At 34.0% G+C, this 25,485-nt stretch overlaps 1 protein-coding gene and 1 long non-coding RNA gene across 4 annotated transcripts in view; both read left to right on the top strand.

Moving 5' to 3' along the window:
* Kcnd2 (potassium voltage-gated channel subfamily D member 2) overlaps positions 1-25,485 on the top strand; it is a 454,936-nt gene that overhangs the window by 212,326 nt on the left and 217,125 nt on the right. The window lies entirely within an intron of this gene.
* The window catches only part of LOC141419944 (uncharacterized), a 112,953-nt gene that overhangs the window by 77,927 nt on the left and 9,541 nt on the right, over positions 1-25,485 (top strand). For all 3 annotated transcript variants that reach the window (XR_012444684.1, XR_012444678.1, XR_012444672.1), the window contains one exon: positions 625-709. This is a non-coding gene — a long non-coding RNA (uncharacterized lncRNA). The remainder of the gene's footprint in view (positions 1-624; positions 710-25,485) is intronic.

The raw sequence follows: 25,485 nt of genomic DNA, 5'->3' as shown, positions 1-25,485 counted from the left end.
AGCCTATTCTGGCAATCCTACTTTGTTTATAGAATTCCAACTCTCATCCCATAAGATCGTATGTTTCCTTCTACAACTTTCTGTATTCCCCTAGGTGTTTCTGATTTTGAAATTTTTTCACTTTTAAAATGTAATTTTTCATTAAATATTCACTATGGGTGACTAGAATAAAAATGTCTTGACTAAGTTAAAGTTTTTCAGGAGCACATATTTTGAGACGGTTTCCTTGAATCAATAAAACATAGCATATTCACAGAAAAACAATCTATAACCAGTATAAAATGTTGGTAAGCAATGCTGTGAATAAGCTGGAGGATGAGATGTCATCAGAAAACATCTCTATATTTTGTTCCTACTGCCTCTCTAAAATGTACTCAGCTGAAGCAGTTGTCTGGCCATGGATAGAAAATGCTAGAAGCATGGAGTTGCTGCCTTGTTTAAATGGGAAACTCAGTTCCCCACATCACTGAGTTCCGCACAGCAATCAAACCCCAGCATAATGTTCTGTTTTTTCACTTGCCAAGTTAAGGCGTAATGTAAACTGGCTACTCTCTCAGATTGCCTAGAGCATTGCCTTTCTTCTCTCCTTGATAGTAATTGTTCATCCTTCTTCCACTATCTTAGTAAATAAGGTTTCAAGACTCACCAAGGTTGTAAGAGGATCAAGAGGAGAGCAGAAAAGCAAGGCAAGAGAATTCATACCAAACAGGTAAGATGGATTTGACGTCCTGGGCTTAGCAGGTCTTAAGCTCTCTCACCTGCCACTTAACTGGGGATTGTCATCTAAAGTTCTCTGGGTCTGGATGAAATTCTGTCTGTTCCACCTGGTTGCTTACACTTCAGCAACAGTGAAAACCTTGCCAATCCTTGTTGAGCTTTGGTGGGCTGAGTGTCCATGGCTTCTGCTGTCATCCTAATCAGACAGGACTGCATGTTTCTTTTCTTAAACAAATGATGGGAATAGGATCTCACCGCCCCAGACCCACTACTCTGTTTCACTTCATACTAACTTTCTGAACTATGTTACATGCTTGATGTAGGTGAAAGAAAACTGGTTTTCTTATTTTATTTGTTTATTTTGTAATTCTTGCAAGGCTTATCCTTTTATATGTTATCTATTGCCTTAGAGTCTAGAATGAAACATTCATTTTAAAATCTTGATATAGTAAACATAATCTATATAACTTCTGCCATTTAGCAGTTCTTTTGCAAGCATTTTAAAGTGGTTCAAACTCAAAAAGAAAGGGGGAGGAAGTAGAAGAGGAGGCTTATGTGTTGGAAGCATATTTTGTGACTTTTCTACAATTTCTATTCTGTTCAAGAGTAAAAATTAAATGCCACTTAAATTTAGCATTAAATACCATATCCAGCATAACAGTAAAATAAATCCATTCTAATAGTTCAGTTAGACATTGCAAATAGTTTTTAAACTGAGAGAGTCAAAAGCTGTGATTAACAAAGTATGGAGTACAATGTTGAAATATGTATTTAGTCATTTTCTAGGGCTCAAATTCTTTTCAAGATGAGTTTTTTTTAACTTTCTGGCCTCCCCTTTTAACCTCCCACATTCATCTTCTCTTCCATTCTTCCACCTTTCTTCCCCTTTTCCTTTTTATATTTTTCATTGTGCTCATTATTTTTCTTCTATTTTTATTTTTGACAATGGTGAAAACTTGCCATAATTTCACTTGTAATTCTCAGTACTGTATTCTCTATATTTGGTCTCTTCTCAGTCCCAAAGCCTCAGCTCTTCAAAGCCGAAAAGGCTCCAGATGTTCCAACATATGCACTAGTGGGTCTATGTTATAATGGGGTCTACAGCTTATGTGATTTGGAGGGAGCCACTTTAATAAATAAGGTACAAAATCATGAAGGCAAAATTAAGGTCAGGGTCTGGGAAGGGACCCTTGAGAGCAAAAGGCCCCGAGGCTTCATTAGCTGCACAGCAAATCCGCCTCTGTGTCGCTATATAAAAAGCCTTGAAAAATCTTTTGCTCCTTTTTTCTATCCTAAAACAGGCATAACTAGATAGCTGCTTCCCTATTCCTTTCCCCTAGGTTATATAAGAATAAATAATGAAAGAAACATGTTACTTCAGATCTTCAAGATCTGATTCTTAAGTGGGTGTTAAATATAAAAGCTATATCACAGTAATTAAGTTACTTTTTTGGGTACGCACAAATATAGTGTGCAAAAACATAATTTTGGCTCATTCAACATGCTCATGCTTATATAACTAATAATGATGCCAAAATCATGTTACTATGTCCTTAAAATAATTCTTTAGCTCAAAAATACGATAGATTGATTTTTGAGTTCTTTGACAGTTCCTTTGTTATGCTAACAAAATTACTTCAGCACGATGAAATATGCAACATGTTAACTTTCTTTTGTTTCATCATTACTTTAAATAAACCTTAAAATTATAACCTAAAGGATGTGAGTCTATTTTTATCATTCATTGAAAAAAAAAGCCTTTATCCTACTTCTTATTGTAAATAACTAAATTTGCAATGCTTGTCCTTTATGTTATATTTGATGGCAGTTAATTGTTAGTTGGTTTTAATTATACATCACAGTCTTTGTTCTGGAGACAATCCAAAGAGTAGAGCATCTTGGTGTGTAATTTGCTGAAACAGTTTCTAGGCAGACTGCCATACTAAAGACCATGTGGTACAATTGTCATTAAAATTAGAAAAATATTGGTATACATGTTTGAATTAAAGATTAAAGGTTGGTTCTATAAATTATGGAAAGCTCTGCAAAATATTACTAAGATTTGAGTTCAGCTCAAGGCCTATTTCTAAATATCACTACAATATGCAGATGTACTTTTTGTACCTGTGAGAAGACTTGGTGAATGCTGCTTCTAAGCTGGTAGAATTCTGGATAACTCATGAATATTGATAGGCTCTTTTTTAGCAGGTGAGTAGGTGGGTAAATATTGCTAGCATCTGGATATTGGGTAAGACATGAAGAAATATCCCATTACAAAATATAGAGTGCTTTTTCTCTTAAATAAAGGGCCTACACTCTCGTTACTATTTTCTTTAAGCATAACATTTTACCCAATTTTAAAAATACTTAAAATGTCCAAGCAGTATTTAAAGTCATAAATTTATTATCATGAAGTATAAAACAACTGCTCTGCTAGCTATCACTGAATGCCATCATTAAACATTATTTTATTTTCATTATTTTTAACTCATAATAATGTGTCAGGTGAAGACTAGCATTGAATGACTAAAGATGGTAACATTCTGTAGCCTTTTGAAATAAAAGATGTGTCCTTTTTCTCCTTCTTCCCCTTAATTTTGTCTTAGGAATCTTCAAAGCAAATCTCAGGATAGCTTGCAAAAAATAAAACAAAGACAGTAAAGAACTCATGGGGAAGAACTTATTTAGCTGTAAACACAATGCTGAAAAACTTAATTATTTTCTTTATTTTAGTGTTAAACAGAAGATTTATGCTTGAGAAAAGCACAATTGACATTAAAATGTGCTTTCATGTTTTTATTATATTAGTAAAAGAATTTATAAATAGGATATATATATTATATTTTCTTCCAATAATTTAAATTCATTTTACACTCCCAATAGAAAAATGCCAGCTTGCTTGATATTTCAAAACCAAGGAATAATTCAAGCTATGATTTTTGCATTTTTTTCCTCTAAAATTTGGCATTATAAGGAAATACAAAAAGAGAGCAGATAATTTAAAAAGTGAGTAATGTAGGATTAGAGTTTTGTTTAATAAATATTGAGTTCTATCCATAAGCCAATAAATGTGTTAGATGCTGGGTACACAAAGATAAATAAGATTGATACACTTGAGCAGCATATAGACAAAGGCAGTGGCTGGGTAATTGGATTAGAACATCATACTGAATGACGCTAAGATCATAGATCCCACTTATGAACCAATTAGCTTGTCTTGGCTCTATTGCCATAGATTGCATACAGATTAGATCCTTTCATGGGTTTGTGCATTTGTACTCTCTCTTGCCAAAAAGAGTTTAAAAGAACATACAGCAAAGATATAGAGTACAGAAATTCTGAAAGATAATAGAAAAAGCCTGTGAGGCTGTGTTTCATAAGATTAATCTTATAAAAAATAATTATTTCTGTTTTAGCCTAAGAAACACATGGAGATCAAGATGTGATGATTAATTTGCTAATCTGAAAAATATTTAAAATTGTAAAATAGTTTTAATAGAGTATAAAAATTAAGTAATTCCCTAACTTATTTATTGAGAACTGAACCTTATATATAGAATCTAGATTTAGGATATAACTGTACATGCAATAAATATTGCATATTTCTCAGTTGTAGCAAAACTATCTATAGAAAGATATTCCACAGTAAAATTTTCAGTCGGATCCTGTCTTATTTTATTCTTATTTAATTACTATCTACGTTATTTGCTTATGATTTTAATTACTGTTGGAATCATAATAATCACCATGTTATTTATTTGTTTTCTGAAGGAAGACTAAAAACAAGAAAGAGATAGTAATATTTCGACTAAATTTTATAGGCTATACATAGGAATTTCCATATAACACTTAGTATGTGCACATTTGTTTTATGAAAAATTAACCAGTTATTGTAAATGGTTTGTTTAAACATTTATTCAAAATGGTTATTTAACATTATTTTTGAAGAACATACTTGATTGTGGAACATATTTTTCATCTTTAATATTTTTTTCACATTTTCTGTTTATTACTTATCCTCTTAGTATATATAGTACTGTTACATTCTCTTATATATATTATATAAATCTCACAGTAATTCTGCCCTCCCTTCCCCTCTCAGTTCCAGGCAGGTCCTGTTCTGCCTTTATCACTAGTTTTGTTGAAGAAAAGAGACAAGCATAATAAGGAAGACAAAGTGTTTTAGCTAGTTGAGTTGAGGGTAGCTATACAGAAATATTCCTAGCATTGCTTTCATGAACACGTGACATGACCCATGTTGATTCATCTCTAACTGATCTTTACCCTGGTTACTGATCCCCTTCTCATGATAACCTCTGTTGCTTTAAGGTTTCTGTATTAGCTCCTCTGGAGTAGGGACATCAAATACTTTCATGTTTTGGGTTTTCTACCTATTTCTATATCACCCAAATGTACTCTCCCCTTATCATGTGATCCAAGTCCAACCATATTGCTGCATTTGCCCTAGATCTAACGTCTGCCTATGAGGGAAAACATACGATTTTTGGTCTTCTGAACTTGGCTGACCTCACTCAGAATGATGTTCTCCAGTTCCATCCATTTACTTGCAAATGATAAGATTTCATTCTTCTTCATGGCTTAGTAAAATTCTATTGTGTATAGATACCACATTTTCTTGATCCATTCATCAATAGTGGGGCATCTTGGTTGTTTCCATATCTTGGCTATTGTGAATAGTGCTGCAATAAACATAGCTGTGCAGGTGCCTCTGGAGTAACTTGTGTTGTATTTTTTGGGTATATCCCCAGGAGTGGGATTGCTGGATCATATGGCAGGTCTATGTTTAGATTTTTAAGGAGTCTCCAAATATTTTTCCAGAGTGGTTTCACCAGCTTGCATTCCCACCAGCAGTGGATTAGGGCTCCTTTTTCCCCACATCCTTGCCAACACATTGTTGGTTGTGTTTTTGATGATGATTATTCTAACATGGGTGAGGTAGAATCTTAGTGTGGTTTTGATTTGCATTTCCTTTATGGCTAGAGATGGTGAGGATTTTTTCATGTGTTTTTTGGCCATTTGCATTTCTTCTTTTGAGAAACTTCTATTAAGTTCAGTTGCCCATTTTTTAATTGGTTCATTGATTTTAAGAGAGTTTAGTTTCTTAAGTTCCCTGTATATTCTGGTTATCAATCCTTTGTCTAATGTATAGCTGGCAAATATTTTCTCCCAGTCTGTGGGTGGTCTCTTCAGTTTAGAGACCATTTCTTTTGTTATGCATAAGCTTTATAATTTTATGAAGTCCCATTTGTCCATCCTTTCTCTTAGTTGCTGGGCTGCTGGGGTTGTATTGAGGAAGTCCTTGCCTATACCTATTAGTTCCAGAGTGTATCCTGCTCCTTCCTTTAGTAACTTCAGAGTTTCAGGTCTGATATTTAGGTCCTTGATCCATTTTGAGTTGATACTAGTACAGGGTGATAGACATGGATCTAGCTTCATTTTCTTGCAGATGGATAACCATTTTTCCCAGCAGCATTTGTTGAACAGGCTGTTTTTTCTCCATCGTATGTTTTTGGCACCTTTGTCAAAAATGAGGTTGGTATAGTTGTGTGGATTCATATCTGGATCTTCTATTCTGTTCCACTGGTCTTCGTGTCTGTTTTTATGCCAGTACCATACTGTTTTTATTGCTACTGCTTTGTAATATAGTTTGAAGTCGGGTATTGTGATACCTCCAGCATTGCTTTTTTGCTGAGTATTGCCTTGGCTATTCGTGGTCTCTTGTGTTTCCAAATGAACTTTAGAGTAGATTTTTCAATCTCTGTGATGAAAGTCATTGGAATTTCGATGGGAATTTCATTAATCATGTAGATTGCTTTCGGAAGTATAGCCATTTTTACTATGTTGATTCTACTGATCCATGAGCACAGGAGATCATTCCATTTTCTGTAGTCTTCTTCGATCTTTTTCTTCAGGAGTTTGTAATTCTCCTTGTAGAGTTCATTCACATTTTTTGTTAAATTTACCCCTATGTATTTGATTTTTGTGAATGGAATTGTTTCCATATATTCCTTCTCAGTTTGTTTGTTGTTGGTGTATAGAAAAGCTAATGATTTTTGTAGGTTGATTTTGTATCCTGCCACCTTACTGTAGCTGTTTATGGTGTCTAAGAGTTTTTTGGGTCTTTAAGGTATAGGAGCATATCATCTACAAATAAGGATATTTTGACAGTTTCTTTACCTATTTGTATTCCTTTTATTTCTTCTTCTTGCCTAATTGCTCTGGCTAGGAATTCCAGTACTATGTTGAACAGGAGTGGGGAGAGTGGGCACCCTTGTCTCGTTCCTGATTTTAGGTGGAATGGTTTCAGTTTTTCACCATTAAGTATGATGTTGGCTGTAAGTTTGTCATAAATAGCCTTTACAATGTTGAGGTACATTCCTTGTATTCCTAGTTTTCTTAGGGCTTTTATCATGAAGTGGTGCTGGATCTTGTCAATGGCTTTTTCTGCATCTATTGAGATGATCAAGTAGTTTTTGTCTTTGCTTCTATTGAAGTGCTGTATTACATTTGTAGATTTGCATATGTTGAACCATCCCTGCATCCCTGGGATGAAGCTGATTTGGTTATGGTTTATGATCTTTCTGATGTGTTGTTGGATTCAGTTTGCCATTATTTTATTAAGGATTTTTATATCAATATTCATTAAGGAAATTGGCCTGTTGTTCTCCTTTTTGGAGGTGTCTTTGTCTGGTTTTGGAATGAGAGTAATATTGGCTTCATAGAATAAATTAGGCAGTGTTCCTTCCCTTTCTATTTCATGGAACAGTTTAAGGAGAGTTGGTATTAGCTCTTCTTTAAATGTCTGATAGAATTCAGCAGTGAATCCTTTGGGTCCCGGACTTTTCTTTTTTGGGAGACTCTTGATTGCTGCTTCAATCTCTTTTTGTGTTATAAATCTATTCAGGTGATTAATATCTTCTTGGTTCCATTTTGGGTGGTTGTAAGTTTCTAGAAATCTTTCCATTTCTTCAAGATTTTCAAATTTATTAGAGTACATGCTCTCAAAGTAGTCTCTGATGATGTTTTGGATTTCTGTGGTGTTTGTTGTTATCTCCCCTTTTGCATTTCTGATTTTACTAATTTGGGTTTTTTCTCTCTTCATTTTAGTAAGGTTTCCCAGGGATCTGTTAATCTTATTTATTTTTTCAAAGAACCAGCTTTTTGTTTCATTGATTCTTTGTATGGTTTTTTTGGTTTCTATTTCATTGACTTCAGCCCTTATTTTAATTATTTCTTTCCTTCTGCTTTTTTTGGGATTTGCTTGTTTTTGTTTTTCTAGGAGTTTGAGCTGTAGTATTGGGTCATTGATTTGAGATCTTTCTGTCCTTTTAATATATGCACTCATGGCTATAAACTTTCCTTTAAGACTGCCTTTGCTGTGTCCCATAGGTTCTGGTAGGTTGTGTTTTCATTTTCATTAACTTCCAGGAACATTTTAATTTCCACTTTTATTTCATCAATGACCCATTCATCATTGAGCAATGTGTTATTCAGTTGTTCAGTTTCCAATTCTTTACATGTTTTTTAGTGCTGTTTTTGTTGATTTCTAGTTTTAATGCATTGTGGTCAGATAGAATTCATGGGATTATTTCTATTTTCTTATATTTGCTGAGGCTTGCTTTTTGCCCTAAGATACGATCAATTTTTGACAAGGTTCCATGGGCTGCTGAGAAGAATGTGTGTTGTGCAGAAGTTGGATGAAATATTCTGTAGACATCAGCTAGGTCCATTTGATCTATGGTGTGGTTTAGTTCTAGAATTTCTTTATTGATTTTTTGTTTGGATGACCTATCTATTGGTGATTAGGAAGTATTAAGGTCTCCCACTATCACTGTGTTGGTGTTTATATATGTTTTTAGGTCCTTCAGAGTATGTTTGATGAAATTGGGTGCATTGACATTGGGTGCATATGGGTTGATAATTGTTATTTCCTTTTGGTGTATTTCTATTAGTATGGAGTGTCCTTCTTTATCTCGTTTGATCGAAGTAGGTTTGAAGTCTACTTTGTCCAAGATAAGTATGGGTACTCCTGCCTTTTTTCAGGGACCATTGGCTTGATAAACCTTCTTCCAGACTTTCACTTTCAGCCAGTGCTTATTTCTGTTGATGAGATGGGTCTCCTGTAGGTAGCAGATTGTTGGATCTTCCTTTTTCATCCAGTTTGCCAGTTGGTGTCTTTTGATGGGGGAATTCAGTCCATTAACATTCAGTGTTAGTATTGAAAAGTATGTGGTGATCCCTGTCATGTAGTTGTCTTTGTTGATTAAGAGTTTGTTAATGTGTAGCTGAATCAATGTTACTCTTTACTTTCTTGCCTTTTTTCTCCTGTGGTTTGGTATTGCCTGCCCTTTCATGGTTTTGTTTGCTTTCTTTATCTGTGTGCAGAATTCCTTGGAGACTCTTTTGTAGTGGTAGCTTGGTGGTCATATATTGTTTTAATTTCTCCTTATCATGGAAGACTTTTATTGTTCCATCTATTTTGAATAATAGTTTTGCTGGGTAAACTATCCTAGGATTGAAGTTATTTTCATTCAGTGCTTCAAAGATCTCACCCCATGCTCTTCTTGCTTTTAATGTTTCTGTTGAGAAGTCTGCTGTGATTTTGATGGGTTTACCTTTGTATGTTATTTGTTTTTTCTCTCTTACAGCCTTCAATATTCTTTCTCTAGTCTCTGTATTTGTTGTTTTAATAATGATATGTTGTGCAGTAACTCTATTTTGGTCAGGTCTGTTCGGTGTTCTGGAGGCTTCCTGTACCAGAATGGGCATAGTTTTCTCTAGGTTTGGAAAATTTTGTTATTATTTTGTTGAATATATTGCACATTCCTGTTGCTTGAACCTCTTCTCCTTCTTCAATGTCCATGATTCTTAGGTTTGGTCTTTTAATGGAGTCAGTGAGTTCCTGCATTTTCTTTTCACAGGTCTTGAATTGTTTAACTAATAGTTCCTCAGTTTTTCCTTTAATTGCCATTTCATCTTTGAGCTCTGAGATTCTGTCTTCTGTTTGTTCTATTCTGCTGGAATGGCCTTCCTGTATTTCTGTTTCATTCTTTTTTTTGAGATTTTTTTCCATATAATGGTTTACTTCTTCTTTAATATTATCAATTTTTGCCCCTAATTCATTTATCTCTCTGCTATGGTGATCTTTGTTTCACTTTGGTGTTTGTTTAGGGGTTCTAGGATTTCATTTATTTGTTTCTGTGTTTTCTGATATTCTTGAGTTTTGTCATCGTGGAATTTCCTGAGTGCTTCCTGTACGTTTTGGTTGACCATGTATAGTAGCATCTCTATGAAATTCTCATAATTACTTGTAGAATTTCTTCTTTCAGGATGTTCTTGTGTTCTTTGTTGGGTTTCTTGATATAGTTTATCTTTGTTTTGTTGGAGTCTGGGTCTGGGTATCAGTTTTCTTCATGTTGCTCTAAATCCTGTACTACTTCATTCTGGGGGGAAGAGTGGTTTCCATCCCTTTTTCTTCTTCCCATATTTCCACTAGGTACCATTTTTGTCCCTGGACTATGTGTAATTTGGTATTAGCTGGGTTACAATATTAATAATAACAAAATCGTGAGAGAAGGATAAAAAAGAGAAAGAGAAGGAAAGATAAAAGGAAGACAGAAGAGAGAAAAAAAGAAAAGAAAGAAAGAAAGGAAAAAAATGGGAGAGATGGTAGGTTATCAAACAGCAAACCAGGCTGCCAAACCCTTAAAGAAGGGAGAAAAAAAAAGTCACCAGTTCTGGAATGGTAGGATTGCAGGCTTAGTTGTTTTTAGTTCTTTAGTGTCCAGTCCAGTCTGTGAGATTTGGCAGAACAGCTGTTCTTTTATTAGATCGTGGTGTGGAGAAGCCTTCCATGATCTAAGTCTTTAGAGTGCCATGTTTTTGGCTGTCCCTGGAGCTTTACCTCAGTCAGGTGTGTCTCCAGCTTCTCCACAGGATCTCTGGGTCTGCTCACGAGGTCTGTGGCTCTGTCTCCATCGCCATCTTGGATCCTCCCCTGATTCTTCATCTTTTAATCAATGTGTTCCACATTTAGGAAATCAGAGATCAAGAACTCAAAAAAGATAGCAAATATGAAAATTTGAATATAACTTTTATGAGTAGGATTTATAGGGATTTTTTTTTTGCCAAGTTTGTGGAAATGAAGACATTTGTGATTTTTTGTGCAGATATTTCTGTACAGATTTTTACCTGGACATATGGCTATATAGATAAAGACAATGCCTTTCAGCCTTCCTTGCCTTTGGGTATGACCAAGAGATGAATGTTTGGCCAATGGGATGTAAGCAAAAGTCTTTATTGTACAATTATAATAAATTTCATTTGTGAATGGAGGCATGCCCTCTTTACTTCCTTCTCTGTGTGAGTGGGAATGACAATTTGCTGAACACTTCCATAGGTATCTTGGAATATGAAAAAAGAAAATGTGAAAAATATGTTACTGGAGTATCATAGCATAATGTGTCTGAATTATGCCTTGTAGCCACAGGCTTCTACTAGCCCTACGCCTCCTAAACTGTGGACTTCCAGCTGAAAAAGGAATGCATCCATATGTGAGGCACCGTTATGTTAGGTGGTTTAAAATTTGTATTCAAAGCCAATAAGCAGCATTTGAAAAGCATTTTAGACACAATGCCACAGTACTATTATTATTGCATAACATGTTAAGTTGATCTTCATGGTAGCATCTCATAAACATGAGCTCATTGGGGGATAAATGTCAGACATTTGAAAGTTTATTTTAAATCTGTGTTTACATTAGTTTAATGAATAGCTTATTCTCTTTAAAGTTGTTAATAAATATTAAGAGTCAATACCATTTGCTCATTTTAGGAAATTTCAGTGTTTTGTTTCCTTATTAACTTCCATGTGAGCTAAGGTACATTTACAAGATTTTAAGCAATGTTTATTGGAATAAAGATAATTATATACAGAAAGAATTTAACTTCTCTGACTTTATTTCTTAGTAGTTTTTGAAACAAAAATTATTTCTAATAATTAAAAAGATTGCACACAATTAAAAAGATTATACTTTTCTGTTATGAATACTGTGACCTCTGCTGATGTGACTAATTCATCATGCCATTGGAGACTCAGGGTGTAGCTTAGTGCTGGACCACTTACCTAGCACACTGGAAACCCTGTGCTTGGTCCAAAGCACCACAAAGAAAGAAAGATGTCTGCTTTGGGTTTTTATTTTTCCCCCTCATCAAGCATATTTCTGTTATCTGGGAGATGGAAATTTCCTGTCAGAAATGGGTATTTAATATTTTCTGAATTTTCTACAAATAACCATAACTATTATTTTTTATAGCATCCCAAGTGAGCTGATAGATTTTGAGGGTTCCATACTGAAAGAAGTTTGATAAAAAGATGTTTTTAGGAAAGTCGCTCTCTACACAATTCTCTTATTCTGCCCTCTTTTCACAGTGCACTATTTGTTTGCCATGTGACAAAAAGAAAATATGTTTGAAACATTGGATTGTGTCTGCTAAAATAACTACTTTAGTACTTTTCACTAAGAGTTTAAAAGGAAGACAAATTCAAAATCGATGAGGAAAACAAATTCCTCAACTTGTAAATATGCCTACTTTAATTGTTCTCTGGATTATGCTAATTACTTTAAAACTGGTCTTAATAATGTGTAAAATTGCTGTTCAAAATAAATAGAAGTCATATTCTGCCATGGGAATTATGTGTGTTTCTTCCAACATTGTAACCTGTAACAACATTATCATTGAGGCAAAACAGATCCATCCATCTTTCTTCTCCTCCCAGTACACACTGTCAAATTGAAAATTACCATCTATGATTTTTTTCCCTTCTATAGGCCCTTTGAAAGGAAGGAATAGTGAGCACACTGGGCTTTGGAGCAGCAGCACCATTTCCCGAGAGTGATACTGATTAAAATACTCACTGATGAAATCTGTCAGTGAATGTGCTTGCGATGTAAATGGCAAAACAGCAAAAAAGTATTTTGCTAGAAAATTTCCAAATCAGCATAGGGAATATATCAATTAATATTGATTTTACTTATTATGTGTATTATGCAAAAGTTGTATAGTAATTGTTACAGCCAAGAGTAGTCTAAAGAGAAATGATGACTAAATGCAATGTGGTATCCTAGATCAGATCCTGGAAAGGAAAAAGGATATTAGATAAAAACTAAGGAAATCTGAGTAAAGCCGAGGCTTCTATAATAGTGTATTCATATTGATTTATTAATTATAAAATATGTGACATTGTAATGTAAAGTTCAATAATATGTGAAATGATGTGGGGTGTATAAGAACTTTATATCTGCCATGATTATCCAGTTCTAAAACCAAAAGTATATTGAAAATAATGCTTTAAAATATTTCATTATCCAGAGAATAATTATTCAAAAATAATATCTTATCCAGGGTTGGAATTTCTCTTTAAATTCATCAGATTCACAAAAATAATACATTTTTACTTGTTTTGCCAACACAGTGCAGGGTTCATATGGCTTTTTAACAGTCAAATGGCATCTTAATTTTATTGTATATTGGCATTAATATATTTGTGCATGGAATGAGAGAGATGGCCTAATATATTAATAAGGTGCTGCAATGATTACTTGTGTGTTTTTATCTCCATGCAAGGTAAAAAACAATTTTTGCAATTTTCGGTTGCAAAAAATCATTTAGTAAATTATATTTGTATACTTAAAATGGATTCTGCCTCTTGCAAAGAATTTATTCATGCAATTCTTTCAATAAGGTATACAATACCTAGGAATCAATGTTTGGTTGTCACCTAGGATAAACCTTTTTCTTCTACCTACACACTTGCCAAATAATAGAAGTTGTAGAATGGCTGTGTTAACCGAGACTTGGAGTCTTTTGACATAGAAACAGTGAAATGAGACCAAGTTAAGTGTGCAGGGGCTGTAGACAGGCTTTAATGGACTTTGTCTCATAAGCAAAAGGAAGCCAGCACTGACCAAAAAGGAAACAAGGCTGCTCTCTGAACAAAAGGAAAGGCAAATTTTTAGTGATTTGCTGGATTGGGCTAAAGGCTGGTCATGGTCTTGCCTGAAGGACTTCAGGTGTTTAGGAGCACAAGGGGAGGGTAGAAGCTGAGGAATTTGGAATGTATAAACAGAGCGTGAGGGTAGAAGACCAGCTCCAACAAGCAATCAACATGTCTGCAATCAGGGCTGCATAGAATTTGGCCCAAAGGCAACAAAGGGGAAGCCAGAGATGCCAAGATTTTTTTTTTTTTCCATTCCCATCACCTATAACCATCTGCAGGCCTAAGTGAAGCTAGAAGATCTGTCACTGCTGTGGCAAAAATGCTGTTTCTCCTGCACGGGACCACCTAGTCACATATACCTAAAGGAAGCTGGTACCTTTCTCCCCTACAGTGTTGTATCTTCATTATTTGAAGTTTAATGTCCCTGAGTTCCTGTGTGACACAAATTCACTAATATTCCTTTCAGTAGTGCTAATGCTCTAAGAAGTCTTGAGGTTTTCCTCACCTCACAGACACTGATTGATGTGTAATAAGTGGATAACATCACACTAAATGCAACATGTTACAGATGTCACAGATACTGCATGCTATTATTCCAATTATTGTGCATATATTAAAGCTTTTGTTTAACAAATTTCTTGATGTTGACACTATTACTAACTTAATTTAGAGAAAAAGAAACTGGAGCCAGAAATCTAATTTGCTTGCCCAAGACCACCAGCTATTAAGCAGTAGAACCAGGTTTTAAACCCGGATAGTCCAGATCCAAATTCCCATCACACACTTCTGGCAAGAATAATGCCAGCACATGTCCACAATGGAAGACAGCATTGTTTGGTGAACTTTAAAGACCTAAATCCGAGCCCACCCTTAACTAAAAGTCCTTATACCACTTCAGATCAGTGTATTTATCAGTAAGTGCATTCAATTTAACTAGATGCTAGTTTCCCAAAACTTGGTTGGGGGAGGGAGGTAGTTGATGTATTTTCTTAACAACTCTAAGTGAATTTTGACTTCATATGCACTAAATACTTTCCCACATTCAAAATTACTCAACAACTGTGATTATGAGTATACTGATTTTTAGAATGTTTTGAGATGCCAGACATAATTCTCACAAATTATAAATTTAACCTTCTTTGCCAGTTTTCCCTGCTTCTGCTTCTGCCTCTCTACATTAGTTCTTTACAGGGCAGCCAGTGAGTCTTTGAAAAATAAAGCTATTCCTTTACTCACACCCTCCAACGGCTTCATGTTACAGAGAAACCTAAATCCTAAAATATTCTGTAACCTTCCCCCCACATGCATGAACACTCCTTGAAGCTTCTAACTACTGACTCTCACATACAATTCTTATGAAGCACTCTAGTCTCTTGTTGTTCTTTGAACATGTCAATAACATGCCATCTCAGAGTACTGCTGCATTTCCTGGAATGTTTTTCACCTGGAGAGCTTTATAAGTCACTTTCACCTGCTTCATATCTTTTCCAAATAAAGCACCTGGTCAAGGAGCACTCTCCACATCTCCCCTTAACCATACCCATTGAAATTCTTGTTACCATGCTTAGTTACCCTCCACCAAAGACTTGCCACCATCTGATATTCCTAATATACACTGAATTATGAATTTGATGTTTATCTATCCTAGCTTCATTTATTAGATATCTGAAGACCTGCCCCATAGCAGGCATGCAGTATATATTTCTTGAATAACTAAATGAATGAATAAATGTAAAAAAGTAGCTGGATGTCAGTGGCTCATGCCTGTAATCCTAGCTACTTAGGAGGCAGAGATCAGGAGGACTGCAGTTTGAAGCCAGCCAGGGCAAATAGTTCATGAGACACTATCTTGAAAAAAACCCAACACAAAAAAGGGCTGATGGAGTGACTCAAGGTGTAGGCTCTGAGTTCAAACTCCAGTACTGTGATTAAAAAAAAGTAAAATAAAAAAGTATCGAATAATTTGTGCAGTATGTAGAGGGATACACTTAATATTTCTTTTCTTCCTCTGTGATTTATATAGTTCAAGAATAATTTCTATATTAAAGTACAATATTGTTAATATCTCATTTTTCACAGCAGAGAGAAATCTACTTAAAATATGACTGTGTCACTTTTTAGAAGTAGGGCTCTTCAGGGGCTTTATTGTTTACCTTATTAAAATTGTTTTCTCAACTATAATATGAGGATAATAATATCTATCTTGCAGATTTCAGTGAGGAGAAGATACCTAGAAAATATTAAACGAGACTTATATGGAAAGTTCTGGCTAACACACACCTGCTCATCATTGAGAGCATTATGTCCCTAAAACAATTGGGTCCCAGCCCATTTCTATTGTATGATAACAGAACCACCTCCCAACCACCTTCTAAACGTGGCACAAATGGAATTTCTCCCATTATGCTTCCTTTTTACTCAGATGATTGGAACAACTTAAGATAAATTGCCTTTGCCCTAACCCAGATGTATGAATTACCAACTGGTATTATTTATTCACGTCGATGCCTCCCTTCATTGACAGTGAATAATTGAGAGTTGATTGTATTTTGGAAGATCAACAATCCCATGGTTCAATTCACTTTTTAGAGCAAAGAACTTACAAACCTTCAAAGGAATACAGAAGAATTAACGGTATTTCAATACACACCATGTAGGTACAAAAGTTTTATCTGCATTGAAATTTGGTAATGATATTAGTAGATACACAATAAAAGAAAGAACTTACAGAATTAAGTTCTTTAAGATGTTTCACAATAAACATCTGCAAACATGTATCAACTGTTTATTTTGTTGTAAAATTAGATGTGAAACATTGGTTAGATATAAACAGTCTTAATAACATTATGATCAAAATTTCCACATCTTTAAAAAACTTGGTAGTAAACAAAAAATGTCATTGAATCTATTGGGCTTGGTTAGCATCACATTAACTTCTAACCTTCAGAAATTAGGAAAAGGTAGTAATTATACTATTAACAATTCACTTTAGAATCAACTAATTAATCATTCATTGCCCATGGCACTAATAAGTCATTAGTCTCGTGGCAGCTCATTATAAGGAGCAATATGCAGACAGGTTCATTTGGGTAATCCTTTCTGAATGTTGACGAGGCTATTTGTAGATGACACATGCATGTTAGGATCAATTAGAGAGTTTTTCCTTCTTTCTTCATAAAGGCAAGGAGGGTAGAGTGTCTAAACCTAGTAAAAATGATAGTTTTTGGGATGTCTTTGAGGTTTCTTCATAGGTCAAATGAATCAAGAATGGGACCATTTCTAATGAAACCCCAATTTTTTATATCTGTATCTGCTAATCTGAACAGCTCACAAAACTGTATTGGGTGTACACATATTTTAAGCAATGCACATTTAGAAGTTTCTAATCTTTCATAATTTTGAAGCCAACTAGTACAGGTGATCAATAGTGACATTACATCACTAGTTTTCTTCTCCCAAGGAAAAATATGTTTTTAAGTTTTAGTACCTTTAGCCTTTTAGTTCCATTTCCTAAGTACGATACATATTTAAGTTGTATCTGTAATAAATTCGAAAATTTAACATCTTTATACACTCATATACTGCATGTGTAAAAGCATGTGTAGATTTATTTCACTGAAACGAGCTTGCAGTTCCATTAAGTTAAAAGAACTGAAGAGTTATTTTGGTTCAGGTAGATACTGATGATCATAAAAATTTAGAGAAATATATTCTATTTAAACAATTTTTAAAAACTTGAGAGGCTTTTTGCTTTTCTAATTAACAATTCTTTGGTTTTGCACATAGAAGTATAGCAAAATTCACCATTAAGACAAAGTTCACATTTAATGGGAAAAACTTATTTAAGAAACAAAAAAAGTGATTTAAAATATTCATTCAAATGTTCTACAAATAAAAACTACTGTACAGGTCAGGAATTGTTTTGAAGACTTTTTGATTTAAACCTTGCCACTAATCTAGCAAAACATAAGGCTAGCATTTAATGTGTTATTACTAAGAATTTAAACCCACTGGTGAGCATTTAAATATGAATTCATTAACAGTAATGCCCTAAATTCTGCCCTTGGATGGTTGCATGTTGCCTTCATTGAGGTCAATGGGATGTATGCTGGAAGGCCTAACCAATTGATACAGTGATTTATTTTTTTATCTACAGCCTGCTCAAGCTTACAAGGTATAAGTTCCTGAAAAAGATGTTGCAAATCTAGATAATAGAAGCCAAATTTTATTTTTACCTTCAAAAACTGGTATGATTGAAAGTTTAATTCATGATCAATGAATTAAAAACCCAGAAAACATAGAATGCTCTGTAACTATCAAAAATATAAAAAATAAAACTGTCAAATGCATGAAATCAGTTGTGAAGCAGACGTCATGGCTCAGATTTCTCAAAGGTTCTAGATAAATTGCAAACATGCAAGCTATGAACACCCTACAAATACACCTCACATTTAGCTCAAGATATTCATATCTGGGTCCTTATGATTTAAACAAAATATTACATACAGTCAATAATAAGCAATTGCAATTTATAATCCTCACTAATGTAAGTACTTATGAAGTGTGTTTAAATAGGACATTCCACTACTCAATTGTATGAGGTTTGTAAGCATTTTTAAATGCATATAGGATTACTTTTATAACCACAAATTAGACGCGACTATGTGCCCATATGAGCTATGGAAATTAGGAAGTTATATCCTACTTAGAATGCATTCTAATTTTGTTGCATTTTCGAAACATTTTGTTGCTTTATATTATTTAATAAGATCAAAGTCCTCCAAAAGAGACATATGTTTCTGAATTGATCTCACTCTTCCTTATCCACTTATTCTCCTTATAGCTCAATTGACCTGTTCATCTTTTCCAGTTGTGCTGTTATCCTTCTGCCTCTGCCAGCTCCTTTTTCATTTTCCTGACCATCAACCTCATCTCATATCAAAGTAGTCATTCATGAGTCAGTGGAAACCCATGGATTTGGGGAAGTGCTTCCTGATTTCACCATCTAGAAGTTAATACTCCTGTCTTCTAAGTTTTTATTACTTAATTACTAGGACATAGTCAGAAAAGCAGTTATTTTTACCAGAGAGACTTCACAAAAGAAACTGTTCAGATAGGTAGAGCATAGTAGTAAAAAGAAAGAAGAGAAAACCTGAGGTTATGGAGATATAATAATCCAAGGGAGAGATACTATCTCAGGAGCTGGGAGAACGAAGGAAGTGGTCGAGATTATTTGAATTTAGAAGCTCTGAGGAAAGTCCTTACATTTTCTGATGAAGGTAGGACCCATATCTTCTGTTGCTGCTGATGCCTGAGGTACTCAAAGGCCCCCACAGAATTAGGACTTAGAACTCTAAATTCAAGGCACCCCAACTGGCTGGGGATTATTTCTGCCTCTGAGACTAAAAGGGAAATGAAATATGGAGCTAGGTTATGTTGTGAAGGTGAAGAGCTAGTTACTAGGGTGATGCTTTTAAGAGCAGGAAGCCAATCAGTAAAATGACAAGTCCCTTCCCTTCTTTAGCCATCTCTCTTGATTAGAGGAAACCAACAAGGAAGCAAGCTAGTAATGGAGAAGCCAGCACTAGCATCACAAAACAGCATAAAATGTTGGATTTGATAGAGAACAACAACCTAAAAACACAACTCCTTAATATTTTAATTATACCTCTTTTCAGATATTTAGCACTTTGTTTCTACTAATACAGTGTTCTTCTTTATCTTATATCTTATTAGACCCTAAGACCCTTGAAAATAATATCTATATATAAGTCATATTTTGATCTTCCAAACTTCAATTAATATTGCAGAATAAATGAATATGTGAATTCCCTGAAATTAAAAGCCTGCCTTTTCAATTATAAGTAGTGAATGTTTTATTATAACAGAAGATCATTAGAAAATTAGTTTTTCTCTTATTCAACACTTCAAATAACTTCCTTAGCATTTTATTGTCTGTTTATTATAATACATGTATCCAAACAAATACACAAGAGAATGTTCTTTTTTAATTTAATCTGTTAGTAGTCTGTAAAATTATACAAATATTACTATGGTTTCTCAAAAGATTTATGGTTTCTCAATTCTGCCTAATCTTTTTCTCCTTTTGCCACTAAGGGAAAGCAAGAGCAGAATCAAAAAGAGAACTGGTGGTGTTCCAAAGCTGAGTGAGCTGAGGAACAAGCTGTATAAACTAAGGCCTGGAAAATGTGGGGAAGAGACTGAGGTTCAAAATGAAGAATTTAAATGCTACTCACATCCAGAAATGACTTACTGGCATAAATCTAAGTGTATATAGTGTCCATTGCTCCAAGTGCTTTAAGTTGGGGATCAGTTGGCTAAACTACTTTAACGTAATGGTCTGAATTTAATTTGGTGGAAGATGGGTGCTCCCCTGTTGACCTAAGAATGAATGTTCACATACGTGAAAATGGGCCTACACAGACTCACACATATACGTCTGAGCGTCAGAAAGAGTTCCTAGTGGACAGAAAGATTTTATAATGAGGTCTTTCTTTAACAACTAATTTTGACAGGCCTTAGAGAAGTGCTCTGGAAAAGTCTTCATAACATTCTTGAGTTATTGAGGTTGTTCTGAGAAGAAGAAAATCAGTATTAAACTTGGCAAAATTTCATATTCTCTGAAGGAAACCACTTGTTCCAGTAAAACAATTTTATGTTTAGCATGTCAGATTCTAATGTATGCAACAGTGGTAAACTAAGAATTGATTATTCATTTTACAAATTATCGACTATACAATTACTTTTATTAAAGTAGCCCTATTGTATATTTCAAAAGCAATTTCTTTTGTCAAGATTGAATTTGAACCCAATTTTATAGTTAATGATTTTTTGTGAATTAATTTGTACTACATGTGGCACAGTCATAGTCAAATCTGATACAAGTTAGGCATTGTGAATGATACACTCAAATCCTTTTTTGGAGAAAATAAGGAAGATGTTATTCTCAGTAGAAATGTTGAGTCAGAATTTTATCTTCCATAATTATTTCTGTAACTGTGTTCACAAATACCATCCTAAGCTGAAGTTCAAATTTTAATTAATATCGGTAATCTGCAAAATGTCGGCAAAGTCATTATTTATTATCTGATTCCTAAAAGAAGCAGTATACTATAATAGCAAAACTGCACAGGATTTGGGGTAAGGTATAATCTTCGTTTACAAACTATGTGACTTTAGACAAATTATTAAATTAACCTGAACCTCTCAATTTACATTATTTTGACTGATATCCATTTTTAATTTGTTATTCAGATTAAAATATTAGTAGGTCAAATTCTTAGCACATAATTTCAATAAAGGATAGCTATTCACTGCTATTGTCAAGCTTAACCTTTTATCTATCTTTAATACATAGCTGTATATAAATAACTTATTAGACTTTCATTTCAGAAATGTACTTACATAAAATCCTCTTGCATTTCATAGCCAGTTTCCAATCCCATGCCATGCTTTTACCTGAAATCTAAATATGCCAATCAAATCAGTCTTACATTTTAAGTCTTACAATACCATGTGCTGCCTACCTACCCAGAACACTTAAGCATGCATTTTACTCCCTGTATTCCATACACATTTCTACACTATAGGACATACTGTCTTCATTCATTTTGTGGGTTCCACATGCCTTTTTTTTTTCATTTTTCTTTTATTATTCATATGTGCATACAAGGCTTGGTTCATTTCTCCCCCCTGCCCCCACCCCCTCCCTTACCACCCACTCCACCCCCTCCCTCTCCCCTCCCCTCAATACCCAGCAGAAACTATTTTGCCCTTATTTCTAATTTTGTTGTAGAGAGAGTATAAGCAATAATAGGAAGGAACAAGGGTTTTTGCTGGTTGAGATAAGGATAGCTCCACATGCCTTAAGAGTAAACAATCTTCTAAGCCTGAAGAGTTTGTAAAACTATGTCTATAAGTTTACAAAAATATGATCTGGGGAATTAAAGTGGATAGGAAATCCTGCTTAGACAGCATTATATTTGATCTTTACACATGTTTTCTAACAGTCAAGGTTTATTGTTCTGCTATGAAGTTTTTTCTTAAGGCAAATTTTCACTATCTTCTTCATCCAGAGATATTTTTTCAGTAATTTGACCAACTATAAAAATGTCAAATCACAATAATTTTCATCAAGAAAATGTTTTTTTAAAAATTTACTTGAAATATTTAGACAAATGTCCACTACAAAGTCCCTCAGAAAGAAGCAAATAGCTGAAATAGCTAACAAAACATATTAAGTTAACAATTTCTTGTATTTCCCCTTGAGTCATCTGGAAAATCATGGCAATTCTTTACTTCAGTCAGTAGAGATTCCCTAAATCTGAGCAATACACTAAACCATCTATAGAATGAAGTTCAAGAAGAAAGTTATGTGTACAGATTATATCCATTTCCTCTACAAACATGTGGACGTGAGGTGGAAAAATATTACGGTGAACCTAGACTCCATTATATTTGCTATATGAGTAAGACGTTGGGGAATCTAAGCTAAAAAATGAGAATTAAAGAAGTGAAACTGTATTCTGTTTCAACATGAAAGCACTTTGCAGTAGACATCAAAGATGTCCACACAGGAGTCCCTGGAATCAGTGCATATATTCCTTTATGTGGCTTGAGAGGTTTCAGAGATGCAGTTACGACTGTGGAGTTTAAATTAAGAATGTTGTGAATTATGTGAGTGGACTCAGTCTCATCTCAGGAACATTTAAAAGTAAACTTTCTTTGGCTACAAAAAGATGACACAGAAAAGAGAGTCAGAGATTTGAAGCATAAGGACTAGACATGGTGTTGTTGATTGAAAATAGAGGGGCAATATGATAAAGAGAGGGAGAAATATGGCTTTAAGTGCAGGAGAGAAGCCAGCAAGGAAAGAGACCTCAGTCCTACAAGGAAATGAATTCTGCCAACCACTTGAATGAGCCACCTGAAAGATAACTCAAACTGTCACATCAGAGCTCAGGCTGACATTTTGATACAGCTTGTGGAACAGGAGCAGAGGGAACAGCTGATTCCATATGTATTTTGGACCTAGAGATCCAGGACATAATAAATTGGTGATGTTTGAAGCCATGGACTTTGTGGTAATTCGTTATAAAAGCAGTAGATAACAGATACATGTTTTCCCTCAGTTTTCTTTTATATCCAAGTTTAAGAAATGTTTTCCAATAGACAGAACTGTTAAATAAAACCCACTTGTACATAATCAGGATATTTATACTCAAACCTGGTCCATTTCTTTCATATTTATTTAAAATGGTTTCTAAAATTTTTGTGTGATTGAAGCTAATGTAATATTTATGCAATTAAAGTTAATGTTAAGTCATATGATGATTTTATGAGGTACGCCATGAATATAAATTATGAATTATCATAATTATTAAATATCATAATATTTGCCCAGACAAATCTCTTTTCAAAAGTAATGGCTGTTTTTAATTTGGTGAGTATGCTTTCACAATGAATATATTAAAAGTTCTATACAATTGAACAAGTAATAATAGACATATAACATAGGAATGAAATTAATTGCAAATGGAAAGAAAAATCTTTATTTAAAATGGTTTTGTCCACCACTTATGTATAATATGATTTAGCAGAGGATAAGCTATTTAAAGAATATTATAGTTTCAAGAATTTAATTCTGAGAATCTATTTTAGTACAATACTTCTAAAAATGAACAAAGTTACACGTAAGGGTATGTAGTACACTATTCACTATAGTGGTAAAAATATTGAAATGTCTACACATATTTTAGAATACAGATTCACTGAAGTAACCACCAGTGTAGAAAGTCATTCTTTTACTGTGTATAGCACTCATAGACTATGATATGTAGAAATCAATGTTACTTAACATTGCAGCTGTTGAAAGGTTTTTAATATTTTACAGAGAAAATACGCAAAGTAATAATTCTTTTGGATGATGGAATTTTGATTAAAATTATTTTGTTTGTATTTTTTAAAGATTTTATTTCATATTTTATATGATTTTATCATATATTAAAAACCTATCTATATCTCCATCCCCATTACTTAAACCCCAGTACTATGATTAGAATCTGTCTTCCCACATATTCTGTTGCCTGACAAGAGGATAAGCTTAGATAAGAATGGATCTTGTATTTCACTAACAGTAAAATATGCAATAACATTTTGCTCAGAAAAAAAATCACTCATATTCATGCTCTCGACTCATTTTAACCAATCCTGGTTCAGGCTGCATCAGTTCTCACTTCGACTACAGTCCCTTCAATTCATCCCTCAGATTCCACAAGTCAGAACAATGGATTTCAACTGATTTCTGACCATGTAAAACATTGCTTTCAGCTTCTAATAGCTTTCCTTAGCTCTGAAGTTAAAAGATAAAAATTATTTGCTGGGATAACAAGGATTAGCAAAGCCTACTCCTACCAGACTTCCCACTTCCTTCCAAGGCCCTCAGGTTCTCACTCTCTTCAACCATATCATACTTAATTTAGTGTCCCAAATATGGCATGACTTGTGGTTTGTAAGTCAATAACATGTCATCTTCAGATCAGGTTTGTAATACCTTCACGATAGTTCAAGATCTATTTACGTCATACATAGTGCATATTCCTTTGGAGCATTTATTTAAATTTGTTTATTATTATGTGTTTATTTTTGTGATATTTTTTCATTATCAGACTGCAAACTCTAGGAGGACCAGGTCTGTCTTTGTTACCCAGTACTCAGAACAATGACAAATAATGTGTGCTTGTGTGTTTTTTGAATGAATGACTGAAGGAGTGGAGGAAAGTTATACTATAAATTATCTCACAAATAAAAACAAAAAAATCTTTGTAAATATCTTCTAAGAGTAAGTATCAAAGTTATAGTATAATAGCAAATGAAATTGACATTGGACTTTAAGTATTATAGTTTCATTGGCAAGGATAGCACTATTACAGCAACGGGTACTTCAGTCTATTGTAGTCTAATTCATTAAGCATTTGAGTCAACTAGTTCTTACCTCTTCATGTTTTTTTGTTTCAACCAAACTTTTGATGGCAATTTGGCTGTTGAAGTTATTATGTTTATAAGAAGAAGTAGTAATGACTATAAAAATGTCAGTATTCTGATTTGGTTATCAGTTTTTCTAACATAGATAAATAAATTGGCATTCTGATTATATATGAAATTTTATATATTGATTAATTTGTATGAATCTAGTCCTGAGAAGTGGGACCCTTTCAATGTAATGACAAAATTTGGGACTTGCTGAATTGACCGTAACCCTGAACTATGGAGAATACATTAAAGAACAATACCTTATAACTTTTTGAAGATTGTCTTCGCCTTTCCAAGTAATATATGGTCATTGATAGCATGACTTTAATTTGGTATGTGTATATTCACTGACTTCTACACAAGATAAGGAAAAATGAACTCTTGAAACTTCTGTATGGGAGAAGTACTCATTCTATGTTAGCTCTCATTTAGACTTAGAAAAGTGTTTATTTCACAAACATTTCCTGAATGGGACACACAGTTAGAATCCATGACATTGAGAAGGTTAGAGGAAATAAATACAACATCTAGTGAATAAAAGGAAAAGAAAGGGCAATGATTAAAAATGTGCTCAATAATGCCCCTGAAAAAAATATGTAGGTAATAGAAGCAGATGGATACACCTAAGGAAAGAAGTGTGATAGCAAGTAGATTATATGACATGAATCAAAAGATACTGTATGACATTATGCAAAT

The sequence above is a fragment of the Castor canadensis genome, chromosome 2 (assembly GCF_047511655.1).
Source record: "Castor canadensis chromosome 2, mCasCan1.hap1v2, whole genome shotgun sequence".
NCBI classification, from domain to species: Eukaryota; Metazoa; Chordata; class Mammalia; order Rodentia; family Castoridae; genus Castor; species Castor canadensis.
Note: the sequence above shows the minus strand (reverse complement) of the source record. Positions and strands in the feature narration are given on the sequence as shown.